Below are 22776 nucleotides of genomic sequence, written 5' to 3' on the forward strand. Positions count from 1 at the left end.
ATTAGTGAAAAATAATTAATATTATATCAAAAATCTAATATGACATTTATTTTGAGACTCTTTTAAAATAACACTTATTTTAGAACAAATAAATAATAAATATAAAAAAGTATATATAATAATGTTGGGAGGTATTCTAAACAACTGCCTAAAAGAATTCGTATATTGACACACTTTTATCCATGCTATTTTCTATAATGTGGATATTTTAAGTTTTTTTTTTTATCAGTGAAAATTAAACACGGTTATCACGCTTATATATCTTATTCAACGTAGACCGTGAACATTTTAAAGTTATTTAGTATCATTTTTTTAATTTAATTTATAGTTACTTAGTGTCATTTCCTTTAAGTGTGATTTTATTCTTCAATTTTTTGAGTTAACAATACCTTTTTATTTTTAAAAGTAAATAATATTTGGCACTGGCGCGTGGTGTTAATTTTAAATTATGATTTTTTATTTAAATATTTGAAGATTTCTTTTATGAATTTGGAATACGAAACTTATTTAACTAGAAATAAGTGTTAAAAGGGCAAAAAGTGAGTTTTATTTGGTAAAAATTGATGTTTTATTACGTGAATTTCACATAAAAAAATCTAAATAAAAGAGATTAAAATTATAATTAACTTTTGTAAAAAATAAAGGATAACAGCATCCTAATAAAGTCAATAATGATATGGATGACAAAGGAGCCTAGTAAGCAGTAACGTGCTTAAGTAGCCACCTAATGTGGCTCGAGGGAAAATTAAAGTAGGGAAATGAAAAGAAACATCAGAGCAAAAGTATTATTGAAAATTAAATCCATCCACTCTAGTTGCAATTGCAAGTTGCGAGTCCCAATTTTTTTTTTTTTTTGCTAATTGTTAATTCAACTACTACGGAGGGCAGTATAATCAATAAAGAAAAATTTAAATATATTTTTTTCATTTTCATCCGTGTAATTTTCTGTTTTTTATTAGTCATTATAAAATGTATTTATTATATTTTATTTTTCATTCTTAAAGAATTTTTAATAGTACTCTTTCTTTTGCTGAGTTGCTTTAAATAATAAAAAAATGCTTTTAACAGTGAAAAATGATTTTTTTTTCAGTAATGAAAACGAAAAAAAATATTAAATTGTAAGAAAGAAAAATATATTTTAAGAAAAAAATGGTGAATATATAATCAATATTTGAAAACAATGGAAGGATGAAACTCAAAAGTGAACTCAACTTTTGAAGAAGGGCAGGAGTGGAATTACGCTAAAGTATTCAAGCGAGGCAAGAAAATTACAAGAGGGGCAGAGGTTGCTTGCCCAAATGCAGCTAATTTGGTCTTCGGTGGCAATCATCAAGAGAAAAAGAAAAAAAGGTAAGCAAGTGATTTGAGTTGAGGGAATGTGGTGGTTAAGCGGAAGTTGCAAGCAGATTTTACCTCATGTCCTAAAACTGTTTTCTTCTTTGCCTATGTTGAATGGTTGGGCCATATCATGTTTATTGGACAAAATTGCACTCCCAGCTAGACATTCTCAACACCACCACCGTCCTTTACAAAAATAGACAATTCTTGCCTTCATGCTACCCTTTTCTGTTTGTTTTCTTTTTCTTTTTAGTTTTCTTTTTGACAAAATATGCACCCACACACCCCACTATTTGACCAACAATTGACCCAAGTGGTACTGGTTTTTGTCTCTTAATAAGTAATCCATGATTAAAATCTTAGTTGACACTTGAAATAAAATAAATCATGAGAAAAATTTTCATTTTATATATGCTCATGATCTTTGACAAAGATTTATTATCACTTTGGGTGAGATTTTTTGGTATCAATATCATAAAAAAAAAATTCATTATTTGGTCCCTTCTCATTTTGTCTTCAAATACTGAAAGTTTTGGTTTTTTTCTTTCCCTGTCCCATTTTTTGGTCATATATATATATATATATATATATATATATAATATTTATTTGATGATACCATTGTGATGGTGGTGGCAGCAGCTGCTGAATATGGTGAGGCTCGTAGCTGTCAGGGCCTACTGGATCGAAGAATACAGTCTTTGACGCGAGAATCTTTGTCAGGCAAATGGGTTTTTCTTAGCTTATGTGGTGATTGTGAAGGAGGATGGGATTGCAATGGTTGTAGCATAAACTGTTTCTGAAATATTCCAATTCTTGCCACCTCAATATATTGTGTTCTTCTACCTCTCATGCTTTGATGCTGCTGATGGTGATATTGGCTAAACGGCTCAATCTTTTAGCTTAGTAATAGTAGTATTGATATTATTTGTTTTATTTACATCTTTTTTCTTTTTCTTTTTCTTTCATTTTACCTTTTCCTTTTGATTGTTTGACCCATGTCAATATGCAAAGAGTGGATATTATTATTAATATTCGAAAGCAAATACTAGTATTGATGATTTGCCACAGGTTTGATTGATGATTATGATCACAGGTCTTTGATTGGCTTTTTGGATTTCATAATTTTGTGCATTTCTTTCTGCATCTTGAACTGAAGGCCATTTTCCTGAAAGAAAAAGGGTTGAACAAGAAGACGCTTCTTCATTTCAACATTGGGTTTCTACATATTGCAGTAAATGGGGATGCACCCAATCCTGTAGCTTTTCGGTCAGTGATCTTTCTAATTTTGGGGGTCCCTTATAGAGTTATAGCAGACCCTTCAAAATCTAACCACTGTTTTATTACCGTTTCAAATTCAATGTCAGTCTTTCGCTTCTGTCTCTCTTACACAATTTTGTTGATTTTTCTTGGGAAGTGTGCTTGATCATTGTACAGAGATTTGTATCAATCATGCATTATTGCTTAATAGTTAAAAAATTAATTGTCATTCATAGTTAAAAAAATCTAACGTTGGTTTTGTTTAGTTTAGATCTTAGTAAAATTAATTTTCATCAAACATTTTGTATGTAGATATGATATTTTAAAAGAAGAAATTTCGTTGATATAAAAGATTCTGTTAGTTTTAATTTATCTTTTTAAAATTCTCAACTTTTGTTTTAATTTCTAAAAACACATGTCACCAAGCTTTGTACATTCGGGTCATTATTAACTATAGGAGTGAAACAGTGTTGTTAGGTGCACCCAACATTTTTGTTGGTGCACTCAACACTTGTAGTGAAAAGATCGTAATACCCCTGACTTATTTTTAAAAAAATTAACACGAGACTCTTTCTCTCCCGCCCCGCCTGCGTTTTCGCTTCTTCTTCCTGCAGTTTTCTTCTCTTCTTCCTCACAACCTTTTCGCTTAATCTTGCTGCATTTTCGTTTTGTTGTTGCTCACATCACTAGCGTTTTCATTTGTCGTTGCCGTTAAGAGGAGGTTGCGGGAAGAGGTTCCTCTTCTTCTTCGTTGAGGAGCTTGCCATCATTGTTGCCGTGATAGGAGGTTGTCGTGGTGCATTGAGGAGGATTCTGCGAAGAGCAACGCCGCCGTCCACTGCCGAGGGAGCTTTGTCACCGTCCACCGTTGAGGTAAGCGTCGCGACCATGTCGTTTCCACCATTGTTGCCGGCGATAGGGTAGATTGTTGATCTGAAAGTGGAAATGTGAGTGTTACGGATCAAGTTGATTCGTAAGCATCTTACGAATCAAGTTGATCCGGAAGATGCTTACGGATCAACTTCATCCGTAAACTTTCTTCGAGCAGTTTACGGATCAAGTTGATCCGTAAGCATCTTCCAGATCAACTTGATTTGTAAGATGCTTACGGATCAACTTGATCTGTAACACTCACATCTCTATTTTAAAAATTGCCAAATATTTGATACATAGTGAGTTTTCTTTTGAAATTAGGAATTTTGGTTATTAGGATCACCTTTGAATGTATGCTAAATATTTGATAAGTAATGTCATTTTGGAGAATATCAATTGTTTCAATTTGATTTAATGCAAATATGTAATTGCCTTTTATGTAATTGCCACTTAGAACTGAATGTGGTATCGAAAAACTGAATCAAAAGAAAAGACAACTCCTTGAAACTTATTATTTGTACACTTGATGGAACTTTTGTAATATTGATGGAATGTGGTATCGAAAATGACATTTACGTCTTCTCAAGGAAAATAAAAATCTGGTGTAGTGGAATTATGTTAATTAATTTCAATAATTCAATAGAGGACACTAAAACCTTTGTTAGTACATTATCATTTCACTTTTTGTGAGCTTATACATCACTCTACTTAAATTTTACCTACTAATCAAGCCACCTAGATTGCGTTAAGGGGCACTTTAAAAAAATAGTTTTGACCAAAATTTTAAATTATTTGCAGCTTTTTCCGATCATTTTAAAACACATTGAAACACCAATTTAATATATTATAAATAAATAAGTTATTTAAATGTTTTCCAAAATAATTGATATAGAACACACTTGTTTAAGCATGAAGTCACCTCTTTATCAGCAAATTAAGTTCAAAAGTAACATGATTAGGACAAACATGTCCGCATAAAACATTTTTACTCAAATGTGGATAAATAGATATTTTTTATATAAAAAAATCAGCAAACAAAATATATATTATCATGGTACCATGGGTACTTAAAATCTGTTACAAATCCCTATCCATGTGAAATGCATTCCTGGTTAGATTTATTCATACCTGAAAACAGTATAAACAAGCTAACCAAAGCTATAGTCACATGTAAGTATCCTTTCGTATTTATCTGATTACCCTCAATTATAGGTAAATAATATTAGAGAAAAAAATAGTTAAGAATATCGAAATATTTATTTAATCTAGGATAAAAATTAGTCATTGTTCATGCTAAAAAATACATTTTAAATTTGTAAAAAAAAATCATATTTTAAAGAGTTTTAAATTTAGAGAGAAACTTAAAAAAACTTAGCTAATTCTATTAAAACATATAGGTTAAAATTAATTTTTATTAATTCTTATACATGGACATAAAGGAATATAAAATGGAGTGAGTAGTTAAGAAGAAGGAAGTAGTAAAAATGATGATGGTGTGGGTAAGTTAATCAAGTGGGGGGAGAGTGTGTGTTTTGAGTGAGAAGGAGACAAAACTCTAATATGGCTGACATGCTTGAAAGTAATGTTTGTGTGCAACAAGAAACGGCGCGTGGACTCAATCCAATCTATGACACATTAAAAAAAAAAGTGCATGAGAAAGAAAGAGGACATTTGTCCTAACCATTCTCAACAAGTTTTCTTTCCTAGACCAAACTCTCAACCGCTTGGACTACCTGCCAACTTCACCTCCTTGTCTCATCTTCTCTTCTCTTCCTTTTTTGTTTCTCAATTCTTGAAAGTGAGAGATAATCATCATGGTGGAGTGATTCTTGCTCAGTTTGGAAGCTACAAAAAGAAAGAAAGAAAACATGGGTTCTACTTCAAGAGTTGAAAGTAACAAATACGATTACTCCTTTAAGGTTTTGTTGATTGGTGATTCTGGTGTTGGCAAGAGTAGTCTTTTTCTCAGCTTCATCTCCAACTGTAACTCCATCAATGACCTCTCCCCCACCATTGGTACTTTCTTTCTTTCTTGCTTAGGAAAATGGAACTAGGTGGCATAGGATCATATATACCACATTCTTGCAAATTGAAGAATTGTTCCTCTCAAAGGAAACCCTAGGAACTGAGCCATTACCAATTGTAGGAGGAATGGCATATATTCTGCTTGGTGAATATGGTGCATACCTCTAATACATGCAGTATTATAAATGCACCTTCAAAATTTAACTTGAACTAATATTAACATTGGGTTTGATAGATTTTTAATTGTCTAAAATTTCTAAAAAAATAAACATTCAAACTAAACTTTTCAAATACATAAATGTAATCCTGACAACTTTGCAAATAAATAATAGACTGAATGACAGCCCTACAGTCAATGAAATCCTGACAACTTGTGTGACTTTAAGTCGATGAAATTTGCGTTAGACCAATAAAATTTGAGTGAATGAAATCAGTGATGGAATTTGCGGTACTAATTTGCAGATCATGGTTAGGACCAGAGGATTAGGTTGTGCCTTAGGTCATGTTACTGGCAAAGGTGTAGGCAGAGGAGATCGTGATGATTCCGATGTTGCTCCGCAGCGTCGATGGCCTATCGCATCCACACGGAGGCAGCGAGTACCTCTGACTGCGGCGCACGATGAGCCAGTGCTCCCTACGCCAAATGTAGAGGCTGACGTATTTCCAGATGACTTGATGACACCAACTGATATTGGGGTAGACATCCCTACAGACACAGGCGCCCAGGCTGCTGAGGATGAGCATGAGAGATTTCCGAGTGGTCCAAGCAACCCATCCGTGCTGACTCAGTATGCGGATCACGTTGCTTGCAGCGTATGGACGGGAGAGGTATTTATAATATTTATTTTTAGTTACTTGTTAATTATACTTTATGATTGAAATTAGTTTTCCTTTAAATGATGATTTTAACGAATTTTGCGTTCCTTTATACTTTAATTCAGGAGTGTCCTGAGTTGAAGTTATCCTTTCACGGGAGGAAGGTCCATAGTTTAGGCAGGCATGTCCCTACCATTGAGGGACTAGATGCTGGGACAGGACTAAGTCCTCTGATCGCGTGTTCGGTAGACACTGGTGATCGGGGACTTTTGTCCTCGTTTGTCGAGCGGTGGCACCGGGAGACGTCTAGTTTCCATCTCCCTATGAGAGAGGTGACGATCACGCTGGACGATGTCTCGTCGCTTTTGCATCTGCCTGTGGTTGGCGACTTGCATGCCTTTCAGCCCTTGCACGTGGATGATGCAGTTCAGATGCTGGTGGACTTATTGATGGTCTCTGCAGAGACTGCCAGGGCTGAGACAGGGCAGTGTCATGGACCGTATGTACGCCTACAATGGGTACGTGATATCTACGAGCACCGATGCCAGGCAGGTCATTGGACAGTTGCGGCTCGCGCGTATCTTCTTCATCTTTTGGGTTGCACTCTGTTTTCTAACAAGAGTGTAACCAATGTTCATGTTGTGTATTTGGAGGCCCTTCGTGACCTCAGTCAGACCGAGAGGTATGCCTGGGGAGTAGCTGCGCTGGTGCATATGTATGACCACTTGAACGATGCCTCTATCAACAGCAGCCGACAACTTGGCGGTTACATCACACTGCTGCAAGTAACAAACATGTTTTTCATTCTTTGTGGTTCAACAATGTTTAACTTTAAATTTTGTTAGACTTTCATTATTAATATTTATCATTTTGATGTTACCTCTATAGTGCTGGATATACGAGCACTTTCCCTCAGTCGCGGAGTCCACTGCTGATCAGGAATACGACGAGGATTCACCGCGTGCCTGTAGGTGGATTGCCATGAAGAAGATCGTGAAGAACATACGTACACCGGGGTACAGGGAGCGCCTGGACCGACTCTGGATTCTGGATGTCTGTTGGATCCCATATGGGGAGCACTGACCGGTCCAGGACATCCATATGATTTCATGTTATTCCGGTCTCCTATGCTGGGGGCCCGTTGCGTGTATTACCGACCAGAGAGGGTCATGCGGCAGTTTGGAAACACCCAAACCATTCCTGCTCCGCCTGTTGATTCATGGGTGTCGTATGATGATATACACGATAGGTGGATGCACTATTCTGATCATAAGGTTCCAGCAGGTGAGGTGTGCGTTGTGCCTGGTCAGTGTGCCAGCGACTACATAGACTGGTTCTTCTGCATTTCGCATTCTTTCATGACACCAGGCCAGCATCAGATCCTCTGCCAGATGGTCATGCTCCGCAGCCCTGAGTCGTCCCTCAGGCCCCAGAGACAGATATCCCTCACGTGCCGAAGCTAGGAGCACCATCGACATCTGTGAGGCCCGCTATGGAGGAGCCTAGACATGCAGTGGTAAGTAATACTAATAATTTACGTCAATATTTTCATAATAATTTGTGTAATCTGTTTGTTTTGTATTTAACAGGAAGTTTGCTATGGGATTGCTGAGAGGTTGGAGCGCCATCTGAGCCTAGGGGTAGTCACGCCAGGCTCATCAACACATGAGGTGATCGAAGAATGCCTCAGGATGGTCAGGAGTGTCACACAGGACCAGCTAGTATATGTTAGGTCTCGACGCAGGCGGTGCACGGATCAGACATAGTTTATTTACATATTTTATATTGATATTCGATGTATATACAAATATTGTACTTGAACCCATTTCATTAGTAATGTTAGTTTTATTTATTTCCATTGATTGTGTATTCCCTTTGCCTAATCTAGCTTATAAAATTTTATAATTTTATTCTATCAAATTAAAAAAATGTTTTTTTAATTTGTCTCCTCAGATTAAAATTCGTATTTATATTTTATAATTTTATAATTAGGCGTAACATTTATATTTTATTTCAAGAGACTAAAAAATAAAACCTTCTAATTTGAGAGACTAAAAAATAAAACCTTCTCATTTGAAGGATTATACAACATATTAAATTAATAATTGACTCATATAATTTATTTATTTTCTTCATTTTCATATTTTGCATCAGAGTTAAATGTACTTTGTTAAATATTTTTAATTAGTTCAACATTAAATTATTTTTAATTGATGAAAAAATATATTTTAATTAAATTTTAATTTTATAGTAGTTTCTTAAAAAAATGAACTACTCGAGTTTAAATAATTAATTGTTATTTTTCGGTTGTTGTAGTTGTTTTTTTATATTTAAAATAAAATTGCAAGACCGACAAAAAAGTAAAAGTAGTAGAAATCAAATTTAACAGAGAACGACAACTCATCTCCCATTTCTAGAAAAAAAAAAGATTATGTGATACATGAAGTCAAACAGTACATTAACTTCAACATAGTCAAACAAAATTAAATTTGCATCAAATACTACAACTAACTCACGCTAATTTTGCGACAAGGACAACTCGTCTTCCATTTTCGGTATAAGTTTGCTGAAAACAACTAAAATTTCTATTGGCCCAATCTTCTTCCAGTAGTTAGACTCAATCAACACCTTCATCACGTCATCGTTGGTTTTGAGTTCAATTATTTCAAATTTTATAACTTTTTCTGAATACTCATGGTGACTTGGTTTCCGAAAAAACAATCGCCTTACCATTTGTGTTTCATCAATACCATAAAGGGGAATCCCAGGAGGTGTAACTTGTTTGATCAAATCCTTCAGTTCATCCATGGTACATCGGTGGGAATGTCAAACTTTTTGGGATTTTTTTTTTCTGTGAACGAGTAACCAAGAAACTCATTTTGGCGTGACATGTTCCACCTCCCATTTTAATAAAGCAGGGCATCATGAGTAGGGGTCATAGTAGCTTGAAGTAAGTTTAAAATACCATATGGGGTTCTAGCAATGCTACATAATAACTCAATCGGACCAACAAACGAAAATTCATGATTACACATTAACATTGTGTTAACATCTGCATCATCTTTCAGTTGCATACATTGAAACCGAAATTGATTACCTGCATATGTGAAAGACCGCCGGTAGTAAATTTCATCCAAAAATTGCTTGTCGGTTAGCTTAAGGGTATTGTGTATTCTAGTTTTTAACGTTTGAAAATCACACCCATTAGGTGCTCGAATGTGAACTAGAGTGGAAGCTTGAAAGGAAACACCACTGTCGTTGTGAACAATGGATCCATTTGGAAAAATAAAATCAAATGTGGAGTTCACAACTATCTGACTACTTGTCTCTCCTAAGAATGCCATAGTTTTTTTGTAAGAATTGGGTTACGACTGAAACTTGTGGTTTTTTACAGTGTTAGGCTGTGTCATATATATAGATGAGTTTTAATATCAATGTTGTATTTTTTAAAGATTAAAAATACGTATGCACATGCTTTCTGTATGTGTTGTCAACTACACCAATAACGTGGCATGCTTTAGCTTGCATCAGATATGCATCTGTAGTCATGCTGTGCAAGGTCCTTTCACACGCTTTATGTTAATGTAGACAACAATTTATCATACACATTTTTTCACAATGTGTTGTCAACTCAGACAACGATATATCGTACATGCTTTTTTAGAATTAAGTAACAATTTTGTTGTGGACGTAACAAATATACAAAGACACATAAATGTGAATATCCAATTCAAAATGATCAGTCATTATAAATTATATGTTCAATCATCATTTATGTCAACATAGTCTCTCTTGAACATCACGAAGCTCTTGTAATGCTGCATTCTACTAATATATGGATTTGGCCCCAGCTTCGCCTGAGGATGACAATTGCTAGACCATAACAATGCTACAGGCGGTAAGGGACAGCGTTCTTTTAAATAAACCTATTATACATGCGAAAAAAGTGTTAACTCAATCCTACAAAACTCATTGCATAAATATAAAAAAAAACACTTCATATCTACAATGTACCTCAACAAAATGATTTCCATACACATGACCGATACAAAATGTACGATGCCATGAAGAATTTGCCAGCGATTGATTTCTAAGAGGAAAGAATGTCGTGCTTTGTTGTTTAGACAAGGATACAACGATTACGTTATACCTTGATGCAATGACATGTCCCATGTCCGTTATATCCATCCACTTATCCGTAGTCACCTGAATGAAACAAATATACATGTCAAACTTAATTTCAAAGTTAAGTCTTAAAAATCACATACATAAATTACATACCTTGGTTAACCCTTCAACAAGTAGTGACATCCTTAATTCCTCAAATCTCTCTGTGCCACCAAAGAGCTTGATATAGTCTTATGAGAATTTGGCAAGTTCTTTAAGTAGATGGTTGCAGACCACCGACTAAGAGTCTTGACCCATACCTAATAAACCGGCAACCGACCGATATCCACAGTTACCATCAGCTTTGACATCAACAATCTTATCAATGAAGTCGTGCATAAATGGCTGAAGCTGGTCCAACATGGGCATCATTGTTCTTCGATTCGGTTGCTTAGAGGATGATGCAGTACGCCTCATCGACGAATTGCTATTTCACATAGATTCAAAGGCATCTACATACTCCTAGTAAGATGGAGGAGGACACATCGAATTTTGATCAGGGTATGCAATTTCCCAAAGTTTAGTCTTCAGAGTAAACTTGCCGCAAACATCAAGTTCTTCGAATCTTTTGGATATTGTTTCGATTTCTGCCTTGATGCTCACTTCGGGCTCAGATAACCCTTGGTCTGAAAAGCTTAGTCTCCTCCAAAACATATGGATTGAATCCAGTGGGATGCAACCACTAACATATTTGGATAGCTCACAAGGACAAGGAAGACCAAGCGTGGTTCTCACCATGCAACCACAACTTGAGGGATTCTTGCCAGCATAGTCAACACGCTCTAATTCAGTAGCAATCTGATTTAAAGCATACCTTGAAACCATTCCTAGAAGCCTCTTGTATAAGGTTTTTTTGAACACATGTCCAATGACATGTGTACTTGTTTCAAATGATGCTTTAATCTCCGTGTGTTGCAACATAATCATGTTGTTCATGGAATCCCACACATTGCATAAGTCTCCAAGGCTATTTTGTAACAATATTTTTAAAGACGACTGAGCAGATTCAATCCTACATTTCAAATACACAAATAAAAATAAACATATACAATAATACAATCCCATCAATTCATCAATGTTAATAGAAATAGTTGAACAGTTTCATACCTGTTTGTTGTTGTGTTTCCTTAGTGCATCACCTTATTAGTCCAGGCGGAAACAAATTTTTCCTTGTGTGGTATTATCCATGTTTCCTTGACATAGTCAACAAACATTGGCCAAGGTGCGCAAGCCATTTCGAACTTCTTTAGGCATTCATCAAACTATTGTTCTGAAGGACAGTCAGTCAGACATCCCCAGCAATCCATGACATAATCCCAAGCATTTTTTTACGCAATTAGTTATTTACATTTGGCCTTCACATTCTTGTTTATGTAAAAGCTGCACAACAAATTTGTACAGTCAGGGAATACAGCCTTCACTGCATTCATCAATGCTTGGTCTTTGTCAGTGACAATAACTCGAGGGAGGGCATCACGTTTTAAAAAAAGGCCTCGGAAGCGTTGTAAAGCCCATGCCAAATTATTAATGTGTTCATCCTCCACATATGCAAAACCGACAGAGAATGTCATCCCAGTCGGTGTCACCCCAACAAAATCGAGCAGTGGGAGTCTGTATCGGTTTGTTTTGTAGGTGTTGTATATCAAAAACACCAAATTACATGCGTTGACTAACTTCACTGCATCAGGGTGACACCAAAAGATATCACGAACCACGTCTTCATCCTTTATTTTGTGCCAATGAATATACTGATCATGTTCAAGAAACTTCATCAGACGTTGCATTTCTAGATTGCTTCCTCTTATGGAAGAATGGAATGCACTTCTTGCATTGTATATCTGTTTAATGGTCGTAAAACTATTGGCATTGTGTTCCTTTAGAGTTAGCAGAATGTTTCTTGGCTTCATCATGGACTTCTTCATATCAGCAATAAGTGTTTTTTCAGCTTTAGTCAATCGCCCCGCATATGGATGTCCAACTAATGACTTGGAAAATTCATGATTATGCACTCCACAAATCAACTTCACCATCCAACCTTCTCCTTTCACAGCCAATTAACACAAACGTAGTCCTTCCTCTACTACCTGTGTTTGTGTCCAACCTTAAAATCACTGCCACAAATTCGTTTTCATGAACAATGGATCAAACCCACCACAAAACATCCTCTTGATACTCAAACACCTACAAAGCAATCCACATAATTTAAGTTTTCTACCAGTATTCATTTTATTAAATATGTGACAAAACATTATAACCTGAGAAGCATTGAACACATTGGAACAATCAACATGTGGTTCATTCGCACCACATGCTTCTTCATTTTCATTATCCATATCCGCTTGTTCAGACATTATTTCATACATCCACTCATCTTCGTCCATCTAACCAACTCAAACAAAAAATGGTCATACAAACAAATTAATAATTTAAAAAAATGGAAACTAAATTAAAAAAACATCAAATTTTAAAAATAGTTACTCTTATGGATCAACTTGATCCGTAACTGTAACACACCACCTTATGGATCAAGTTGATTCGTAAGTCACTTACGGATAAACTTGATCCTTAAGTAATCCGTACGTTCGCGACACAACCACCACCTTCTGCGTACCTCGTTTGCCGCCGCCGACCACCGCAACACACCTTCACCTTCACTGCACCTAACCGTTCACAACGAACCAACGAACCGAAGACAATGCCGAACTAAAACCACAAAAACAGAGAAAAACAACGAACAAAAATGGAAGTTGTGTGAAGCGCAGGAAAAAAAAGGCTTTTATAATGAAAAAATAAGCCAGGGGCATTTTTGCCATTTATAAATTTTGCTGGGTGCACTAGTAAAAATGCTAGGTGCACCTAGCAACACTCAGAGTGGAATTAGAGCGATGTGAGAAAAAGTGAAGAAAAATGAGGGTGGGTTAATTTGGTAAAAAGGAAATAAGTTGAATTTTTTTGAAAAATAGATGGGACCTACATATTATGGGTACTAATGGTATGGATACCCACATGGACAAATCTAGAAGGGGGGCAGCCCTAGTCTCTCCTCCCCTCAGGACTTTTCATGTATACCGTATATATTTTTAAGTTAGTTAGTATAAAATTATGGTCTTGTTGTTGAACTTTTTTTGTTTTCTAAGTTTCCTATATGATGCCTATGAAGAAATTGAGTTGTGGCTGGATTTGTGAATCAAAATAAGTATTAAGTTCTCTTGAATTGTGTTATCCAAGACAATTGAGCATAAGCAAACACAAGTTGTAACTATCCAAGCCTTAAGCAACATAAACATTACTCTTGATTTCTAGGTTGAAATTCTAGTTGTTGTCAGTTTTGGCACATTGTCTTCTTAACTCTGTTATGGCTTGAATACTTTGAGTTTTGAGCTGAAAGTTTAACTATATAAAATAGATATATTGACGGAAATAATGGAAAAAGAATGAACATAAATGAAAAAGAAATGAGCAATAAAAGGTGATAAAGATTAATGTCAAAATACACATCCATAACAACAACAAAAAAATGTGTATGCTTGATTTGCTTGAAAATTGTTCATTATTTTGAGTTGTATTACAAGCCTATTTGAATTCTTGGAGTTCTTCATCTTTTAGATGTGTTTCAAAATTGACATAACTAGAATTTTTCTTTGAGTCTTGTTTTTAATTTGTCAATATAATCTAGTGTCATTCTAGGACTTCCTTTGTGTTAGACCTTGGCTTATGGTGCTGTCCTTTTGCTTTATTTTTCTTTGAATCTCATTGAATTAATGTCATGTTAAATTTCCTTTTGGTTTAGCTTTCATTTCATCTTTTGGGTTCTTGCTTGTCTTTTTTTTTTTTGTGTGTTTAAGTGTTGCCAACAATAAGGATTGGAAGAGGAAATTGGTGCATTGCTTGAAGGAAGATTTTTTAGTCTTGGAGGTTAACCATTCTAAGAGCACCATTGGATTTGAAGCAACCAAAGCCTCAAAAAATTTTGAGTGAAACATTTGAGAAAACAAACAAGCATTGAAGACCTTAATTGCTTTTTTAAATTTGTTGTAATAGAAAAATTGAGTGCTGAATTTTTTCTATTGCAATTCCTTGTATTGGGACATTCTTTAGGGGTGTATTGGGAGTCTCCAAGAGACCACCCAAACCTCTATTTGTGTGTGATAGCTAAGTGTAAATCGTGTAGACTAAGTGAAGAGCCAGTTGGGACCTCTAAAGGGTCATCCAAGCCTTTACATAGGAAACCGTCTAGCTTGCTTTAAATTTCCTTTACTTTCCATTGTCAAACCGCCTAGATATCTTGCTTTTTACCAATTAGTTTTTAGCTTATCTTTCACACATCTTTTAGAGTTTATTTTGGCTAGTTTCGACCATATTTTCTTTTACCTTTTGTTTTCAAACCCCCAACAAGAAAGAACCACAACTTAGGAGCAAACATGAGTCTTCATTCTTCATCTAGTGTTAATGGTGAGGGTTCTACTCCTAAGGACCCCTTGTATAGGATATTAGATGAGTTGAGATCCCTTAAATTGTGGAAAGAAAAACAAGAGAGAAACGAAAAAGGAAAAAAAGAGTGGAAGAAATAAGTCAAGATGAAAGAGAGAAAATAAGAGAGGAAGAAAGAAAAAAATAATGAAAGAAATGAAAAGACAAAAACATGCCTCCTATAGTAGTCATGACTTTTGCAAGAGTTTAAGTGAAGAACTTAGCGACTATTATAGAGGGCGCCATAGTTCACGTACTAAACATCACTCCCAAAGAAGAGAAAAGGATAGAAGGCCTCAAGAGTTTAACATTAGCCTCCCATATTTCCATGGAAAAGATAATGTTGAGGCCTACTTAGATTGGGAAATGAAGGTCGAACAACTCTTTGCTTGCCATCATATTAGTGAAGATAGAAAAGTTCCATTCGTTACCCTTAGCTTTCAAGGGTATGCCCTCTATTGGAGAACTTCTCTTGTTAAGGAAAGAAGGATTCATGGGGATCCTCCAGTAGAGTTATGGAATGATCTTAAGAATGCCCTTAGGAAGAGGCACACTCCCTCCTACTATGAAAGAGAGCTTATGGACAAGCTCCAAAGGCTTAGACAAGGGAGTATGAGTGTTGAAGAATATAGACAACAAATGGAACTACTCCTTTTAAGAGTTGGACCTAGGGAGGAAGAAAGAACAAGCATAGCTAGGTTCCTTAGTGGGCTTAGTATGGAAGTGAGAGACAAGGTTGAACTTCTTCCGTATAGGAACCTAGATGAGCTAGTCCAACTTTGTATAAAAATGGAACAACAACTTAAAAGAAAGTCTTCTTCAAAATCTTTTGGCTTTCACTCTTATCCAAGGAAAGACCAAGCCCAAGGAATTTTGGGGGTTGCACCTTCAAAACCCAAGGAAGATAAGGGTAAGACCGTAAAGAAATCCACCCCTAAGACTAGTTCCCAAGCAAGGACTAGCAACATTAAATGTTTCAAATGTCTTGGGAGAGGTCACATTGCCTCTCAATGCCTTACAAAGAAAACCATGATTTCACCTAGACTAGTTTTTGTATTCGGGATAGTTTTATAATTTCACATGCACTAAGTGAATATTTGATGTGTGTGTTGAGAAATAAATTTAATTGAATTGGTAGAAGCCCAATCCAATTAAATTTTAGAGGGGGAGGTGAGCATTTCCTTACTACACCCCATTACCACATCATATAGTCACACTTTGTACATGTCCTTCATGCTTTACATGCCTCATGACACCTAAGCACAATTAGTGGAGAATCTAGGAATTGATCTTGGATTAGTGGGCTGAACCATAACTTAAATTCACTAATCATAATTAGTGAAATTTTGGCTCTAAAGTTTGGCTTCACAAATTCAATTTCAAATTCAACTGAAATTTGAATTGAAATTCAAATTTCCCTCCAATTTTGTGTGACACTTAGACCATAAATAGAGGTCATGTGTGTGATTTTTTTCAACTTTGATCATTTGAAAATTAAACTTCAGATTTCAGAGGTCTCTTAGAGCACAAAATTTTGTGCTCTTCTCTCCCTCTCCCTTCATTCATCTCCTTCTTCCTCCAAGCTCTTATCCATGGCCACCTATGGTGGTGAGCTTCAATCCATGTTGTCTTAGAGTCATGTTTAGTCATAGTAATTGTCACATTATGTTCTAAGTTTGTGTTGAATTTTTATTTTGTTGATTGAATTCTAGATACATTTGTTCATGTATTCTGGTCATTCTTGGCCTATCTTTTGAATTTTGAGTCTAATTCATGCATGTTATTTAGTTCATAACATGTTCTAAATCAATTCCTAGAAGTAGTCTTGTTGAACTTTTTTTTTTGTTTTCTAAGTTTCCTACATGATGCCTATGATGAAGTTGAGTTGTGGTGCTGAGTTGTGGCTGGATTTGTGAATCTAAATAAGTCTTAAGCTCTCTTGAATTGTGTTATTCAAGATAATTGAGCTTAAGCAAACACAAATTGAAACTATCCAAGCCTTAAGCAATATAAACACTACTCTTGATTTCTAGGTTGAAATCACTGGTGCTGGCAGCTTGAACATATGAACTTGTATAAATTACTGGAAATTGGTCACTACGTGTTTTGAGCTGAAACTTTTACTGAAATTTCTAGACATCTGGAAAAAAATTATGAAAAAAGAACCAAGCGATTTGGATTAAAGAAAAAAATAAAAAAAATCACACAAGTTGGCAGAAAAAATCAGTGTCCAGGAAAAAAAAAGTGAAAGGGAAGTGTGCTTGTTGTTTTGGCTCAAAATTTGTTCTATAATTGGTGTCTATTTTATACCAATCCTAGTTATGAAATTTTAATAAAAAATTACTGTGAATACAAGTTCCAAAACTATAGGTTTTTTGAGTCTTTTTTTTGTAGTTTTTTTTACTCTACTCTAGAGCCATTCTTAGTTTCTCTTTGAGTCCTGGCTTGCTTTTATGTGCTTTTCATTGCTTCAATTGTTGAATAACCCTTGAAAATTTGTCTTGTTAAAGAATATAGACAACAAATGGAACTACTTTTTTTAAGAGCTGGACTTAGGGAGGAGGAAAGAACAAGCATAACTAGGTTCCTTAGTGGACTTAATATAGAAGTGAGGGACAAGGTTGAACTCCTTCCATATAGGGACCTAGATGAGCTAGTCCAACTTTGTATAAGAGTGGAGAAACAACTTAAAAGAAAGCCTTCTTCAAAATCTTATGGCTCTCACTCTTATCCAAGGAAGGACCAAGCCCATGGAATTTTGGGGGCTGCATCTTCAAAACCCAAGGAAGATAGGGGTAAGACCGTAGAGAAATACACTCTTAAGACTAGTTCCCAAGAAAGGACTAGCAACATTAAATGCTTCAAATGTCTTGGGAGAGGTCACATTGCCTCTCAATTCCCCACAAAGAAAACCATGATCATGAGGGGTCAAGACATTTATAGTAGTCAAGAGGAGACTACTTCTTGCCCTTCCTCTAGTGGAAGTGAAGATGATGTAAGGGGTGAAGAGTCTAGTGATGAAGTCTACCCCCATGAAGATGGTGACCTCTTAATGGTTAGAAGGCTCCTTGGAGGTCAATCTTGTGATCTATCTCAATCCCAAAGAGAGAACATCTTTCATACAAGATACAAAATTTTAGATAAAACTTGTTCTCTCATTGTGGATAGTGGATCTTGTTGCAATTGTTGTAGCATAAGATTAGTTTCCAAGTTGAATCTCACTATCATTCCCCACCCAAAACCTTATAAACTTCAATGGCTCAATGAGCAAGGGGAAATGATATTTAACCAACAAGTAAAGGTACCTTTCTCCATTGGGGCATATAAGGATGAAGTTAATTGTCATATAGTTCCCATGGAGGCAGATATATTCTTTTAGGAAGGCCGTGGCAATTTGATAGGAAGATCATTTACAATGGCCTAACTAATGAGATTACCCTCACCCATCTTGGCACTAAATTTATGTTGCAACCTCAAACACCTTCACAGGTGGCCAAAGATCAACTAACTATGAAAGATAAGAGGGATGGGGAAGAAAAACTAGAAAAACAAAAGAAAAAGAAGGATAGTAAGGCCTTGTCTTCAAAGGCCAAGGGGAAGGAAAAAGAAGGAAAGGATTCATCCAAGAAGATTGTTAAAAAGGAAAATCATTTTGCAACAAAAGGTGATATTAAAAGAGCACTCCTTCTTAAACAATCTTTCTACCTTCTCCTATCAAGGGAAACATCCCTTAGCATTGCCACTATTCCTACATTTGAGACTTTACCCCTAAAGGTCCAAGAACTCTTACATGAATTTGGTGATATATTTCCCAAAGAGATACCCCCTGGGCTACCTCCTTTAATTCCCATTCATTCTAATTGAATACTAAATTGTTTTCAAACAAATCTTTATCCAACCAATCCATTTTGTGTTAAATCCCATTTTTTCCATCAAGCTGACAAGATATTTCCATTGGACCTTGTCAAAAGCCTTGCTAATATCAATTTTTAGAGCCACCTGACCCATTTTGTCTCTGGTTTTACATTTCATGTGTTGAATGATGTTAGAAGCAATGAGAACCTTATCAAGGATAGAACGAACCTCTACAAAGGTTGATTGTTCAAGGGAGATACATTTGTGAAGGAGAGGCTTTAATATGTTGGCTAGGGTTTTGGGGATAATCTTATAAAGAACATTGCATAAGGAAATAGGTTTGAAATCTTTCAGGGATATAGGATTGGGGCTTTGGGGGATAAGGAAAATGGAGGTTTGGTTTATTTGTGGGGGTAATAAGCCAGTCAGGAGGTGGATGTTGTAAAAATGTTAAGGCCACAAAGATCCCATAAATTTTTTATAGAAATCAGGGTTAAGGCCATCTTGTCCAGGTGATTTATTTAGGTCCATTTGGAAAATAACTTCTTTGAATTCATATAAAGAAAAAGGAGCAAGCAAGGTCATATTATCATCAGATGACAAGTAGAAGGGAGCATGATTTATTATTTCATCAGCTTCAACATAAGAACCAACATACAAATTGTCAAAATAAGATTTTGTCACATTACAAATGTCCTAATGATCCTTGAGAACCAGACCATCATCTCAGCTAAGTGAGATAATGTTGTTTATTTTCTTCCTTGCTGAGGCAAAAGAGTGAAAAAAATTGGAGTTGATGTCCCCATCTCTAAGCCAATAAACTTTAGCCCTTTGTTTCTAGTAGGCCTCTTCTTGTACAATCAATGTGTTTAATTTCTCCATGGTCGTGTCTAGATGCTTTGTTGATTCCTCATCAGATGCTTCTCTAAGGATTTCCATCTTTTTACGCAGTATGTTGATTTAAGATTTAAAGGCCACTATAACTTGTTTGGCCCAAGCATGCATATATGATGAACAACTCTCGAGTTTAGAAATCAAATCACCATGTGTTACATTACTCCATCCTTCATGAACAACACCATCAAAGGAAGGTTCCAAGAGCCATTGATTTTCAAACCTAAATTGATTATGAAAATTTGTTTTGTGATTTGAGTCAAGGACAAGGTGAACTGGGGAGTGGTCTGATTTAGAAGCAATAGTGTTGTGAAACCTGAAGTTTGGGAACATGTCATGCCAGTCAAGGTTTGTCAGTGCTCTCTCTCAAGATTTTCCTCTCCAACATTGTGTTTCCTTTGCTTTTGGACCATATGAATCTCTAAAACCTTGGTTCAAGTAGTTAGGATGGTCCCTAGTACCAATTTTTTCATTCGAAGAAAGGAGATAATTGAAATTCCCTATTATGCACCAAGGGAGGATGTTGGAGAGAGAAAGGTTTCTAATTAGATTCAAGGTGTCTCTTCTTTTTTCATGATCTAGGAAGTCGTAAAATACATTTAGACACCATGGAAGAGAGCCTTGAGAGTGGAACTCAACGTCGATGAAGTTTGAGGAATAGTTGAGAAAGGTGTAGTCAAAGGGATGTTTCCACATGAGAGCCAAGCCTCCACTTTTTCCATTTACATCAACAGTTAGGCAAGAATCAAAGCCAATGAGGTGTTTTATTTCTTCAATGTGACGAGTGTTGACTAGTGTTTTTGAGAGAAAGATAATATCCTAGTGGTATGCTCTGACAAGGTCTCAAAGCACTAAAATTGCAATCGGGTTGCCTAGACCCCGAAAATTCCAACTGAGGATATTCATTGACCCTGGTGGGCCTCTTTGCCAAGGCCCGTTAATAAAAAAGAAAGGTCTAAGTTGTTTGTTTGGTTTTGGTACATGTGAGGGACATGGTTGGAGGTTAATGGTGGAACATCTAAGTGGCTAGAATGTGTATGTTGGTTTGGATTAGGTGTGACCGAGTTGGTGTTTGTGTTTGGGAGTGTGTTGGGCGTATCTGGGGTCATTTGGGTAGTGGTATATGTTTATGTGTTTAGAGGGTTGGTCTAGGTAGAATAAGGGTCGGGTTTAAAGGGGATTATGGGTTGAGTGGACTCTGGTGGGGTATTAGGGTTTGGGTTTTGTGGTAATATATGTTGAAGTGTGTTTTCATTATCCAGTTGTCGCTTCTTGTTGCCCACAATGATTTATGGGACAGTGTCAATGTCCAGATTCATTGCCTTATAATTCTCGCTATTGATTACGCCTTCATTAGGAATGATTGATGATGATGATTATGATATTGATTGCTTATTAATTAGTAGTGGATTCTGAAAAACATTAACCATGAAGTCTATATGTTTTTGTTGCTCCAAATTATAACCATTAATTGCCTTGTCCCCTACGAATTGATTGGCATTAATGTCTATTGGTGAAATAGCTTCCTTCGAGCTGGTGGTGTTATTGGCGATCGAAGTTCCTTGTCAGAGATAATAAGATGCCATTTTCGTCATGGTATTCCTATGTTCTGCTCTATTTTCTAGACCTCATTTTCGTGCACCACCAGCTTCCCCTAGGGTGAGCAATTTCCTACGGCTATCATTTGTATGACCTATCAATCCACAAAGGTAGCAAAAAGGACCTAATCTTTCATATTTGAGATTCATGTCTGGCTCTTCCCCTCTCAATTTCTTGATTCTAGTGGTGTTCTTCTTAGGTTTCTGAACATTGATCATAACATGTATTCTCATAAAAGATCTCCAGTATCCATAATTGTTCTTGTCGTCATAGTCCAAGAATCTTCCCAAATGATTACCAATGTTTTGTCCCACACCTTGGGACATGAAACCAAATGGTAGCACTAATTTTGTTGAACATGTATCAATAATTGCCTATTAGTTTGTTATTTTCTATTAATTGTTTGACCAAGTTTTTAGGATTAGTTGTTTTATTTTCTCTTACTTAGTAGTTGTTATGTTAGTGGTTGGTTATCGTTATGTTAGTGGTTTGCTATTTTTATGTTAGTGGTTGGTTATTATTTAGGAAGTCAATTATTATTGCTTCTTTCTATTACAATAAATCTATATTTAAACAGATGATCATTCAATAAAAAAATGTGCGTTCATCTTCCTTAATGTTGTGAGTTACACTTGTTTTACAATAGATTGGTATCAGAGCCTTCTTCTTAATAAGGACCTGTGAGTGAACTAAGTGAAACCCATCACAAAAAAGCCTAAACACCTTGCTTCAATTCATCTGATAAATGGATTTTGAAACACCATACACAACACTAGCACCACCTGTGTTTAATGGTGACAATTATCAAATTTGGGTAGCAAGAATGGAGGCACATCTGGAGGAAAATGATCTCTGGGAAGCTGTTGAGGAAGACTACGAAGTTCTTCCCTTACCAACTAATCCAACAATGGCTTAGATAAAAAAATCAAAAAGAAAGGAAAGCAAGAAAGTCAAAGGCAAGAGCTACTTTGTTTGTGGTTGTCTCAAAAGAAATTTTCACTAGAATCATGACCATCAAATCAGCATATGAAATCTGGAGTTTCCTCCAGAATCAATACGAAGGAAATGAAAGGATTAAAGGTATGCAAGTCCTAAATTTGGTTAGAGAATTTGAGATGCAAAATTGAAGGAGTCTGAAACAATTAAAGAGTATGCTAACAAGCTTCTTAGCATTGCTAACAAAGTAAGATTGCTTGGTTCTAATTTTTCCGACTCAAGAATAGTGGAGAAAATACTGGTAATTGTCCCTGAAATATTTAAGGCTACTATTACATCCTTGGAGAATACTAAAGATCTATCAAAACTTACCTAGGCAGAACTTGTAAATGCTTTACAAGCCCATGAGCAAAGAACAAAAATAAGGGTTGAGGGTTCTATGGAAGGAGCATTGCAAGCTAAATTGCAAACTAACCAAGGAGAGAAAAACAAGTGGAAGAAATACAAGAAGAATAATTTCAACACCCAAGAAGCAGCAGCTAACAC

The 22776-nt window shown here is 35.8% G+C and overlaps 1 pseudogene; it reads left to right on the forward strand.

Moving 5' to 3' along the window:
- The first annotated feature begins 1202 nt into the window (after positions 1-1202).
- LOC114416752 lies at positions 1203-8167 on the forward strand (annotated as a pseudogene).
- Positions 8168-22776: the final 14609 nt, after the last annotated feature.

This window comes from Glycine soja, chromosome 6 (assembly GCF_004193775.1).
Source record: "Glycine soja cultivar W05 chromosome 6, ASM419377v2, whole genome shotgun sequence".
Lineage (NCBI taxonomy): Eukaryota > Viridiplantae > Streptophyta > Magnoliopsida > Fabales > Fabaceae > Glycine > Glycine soja.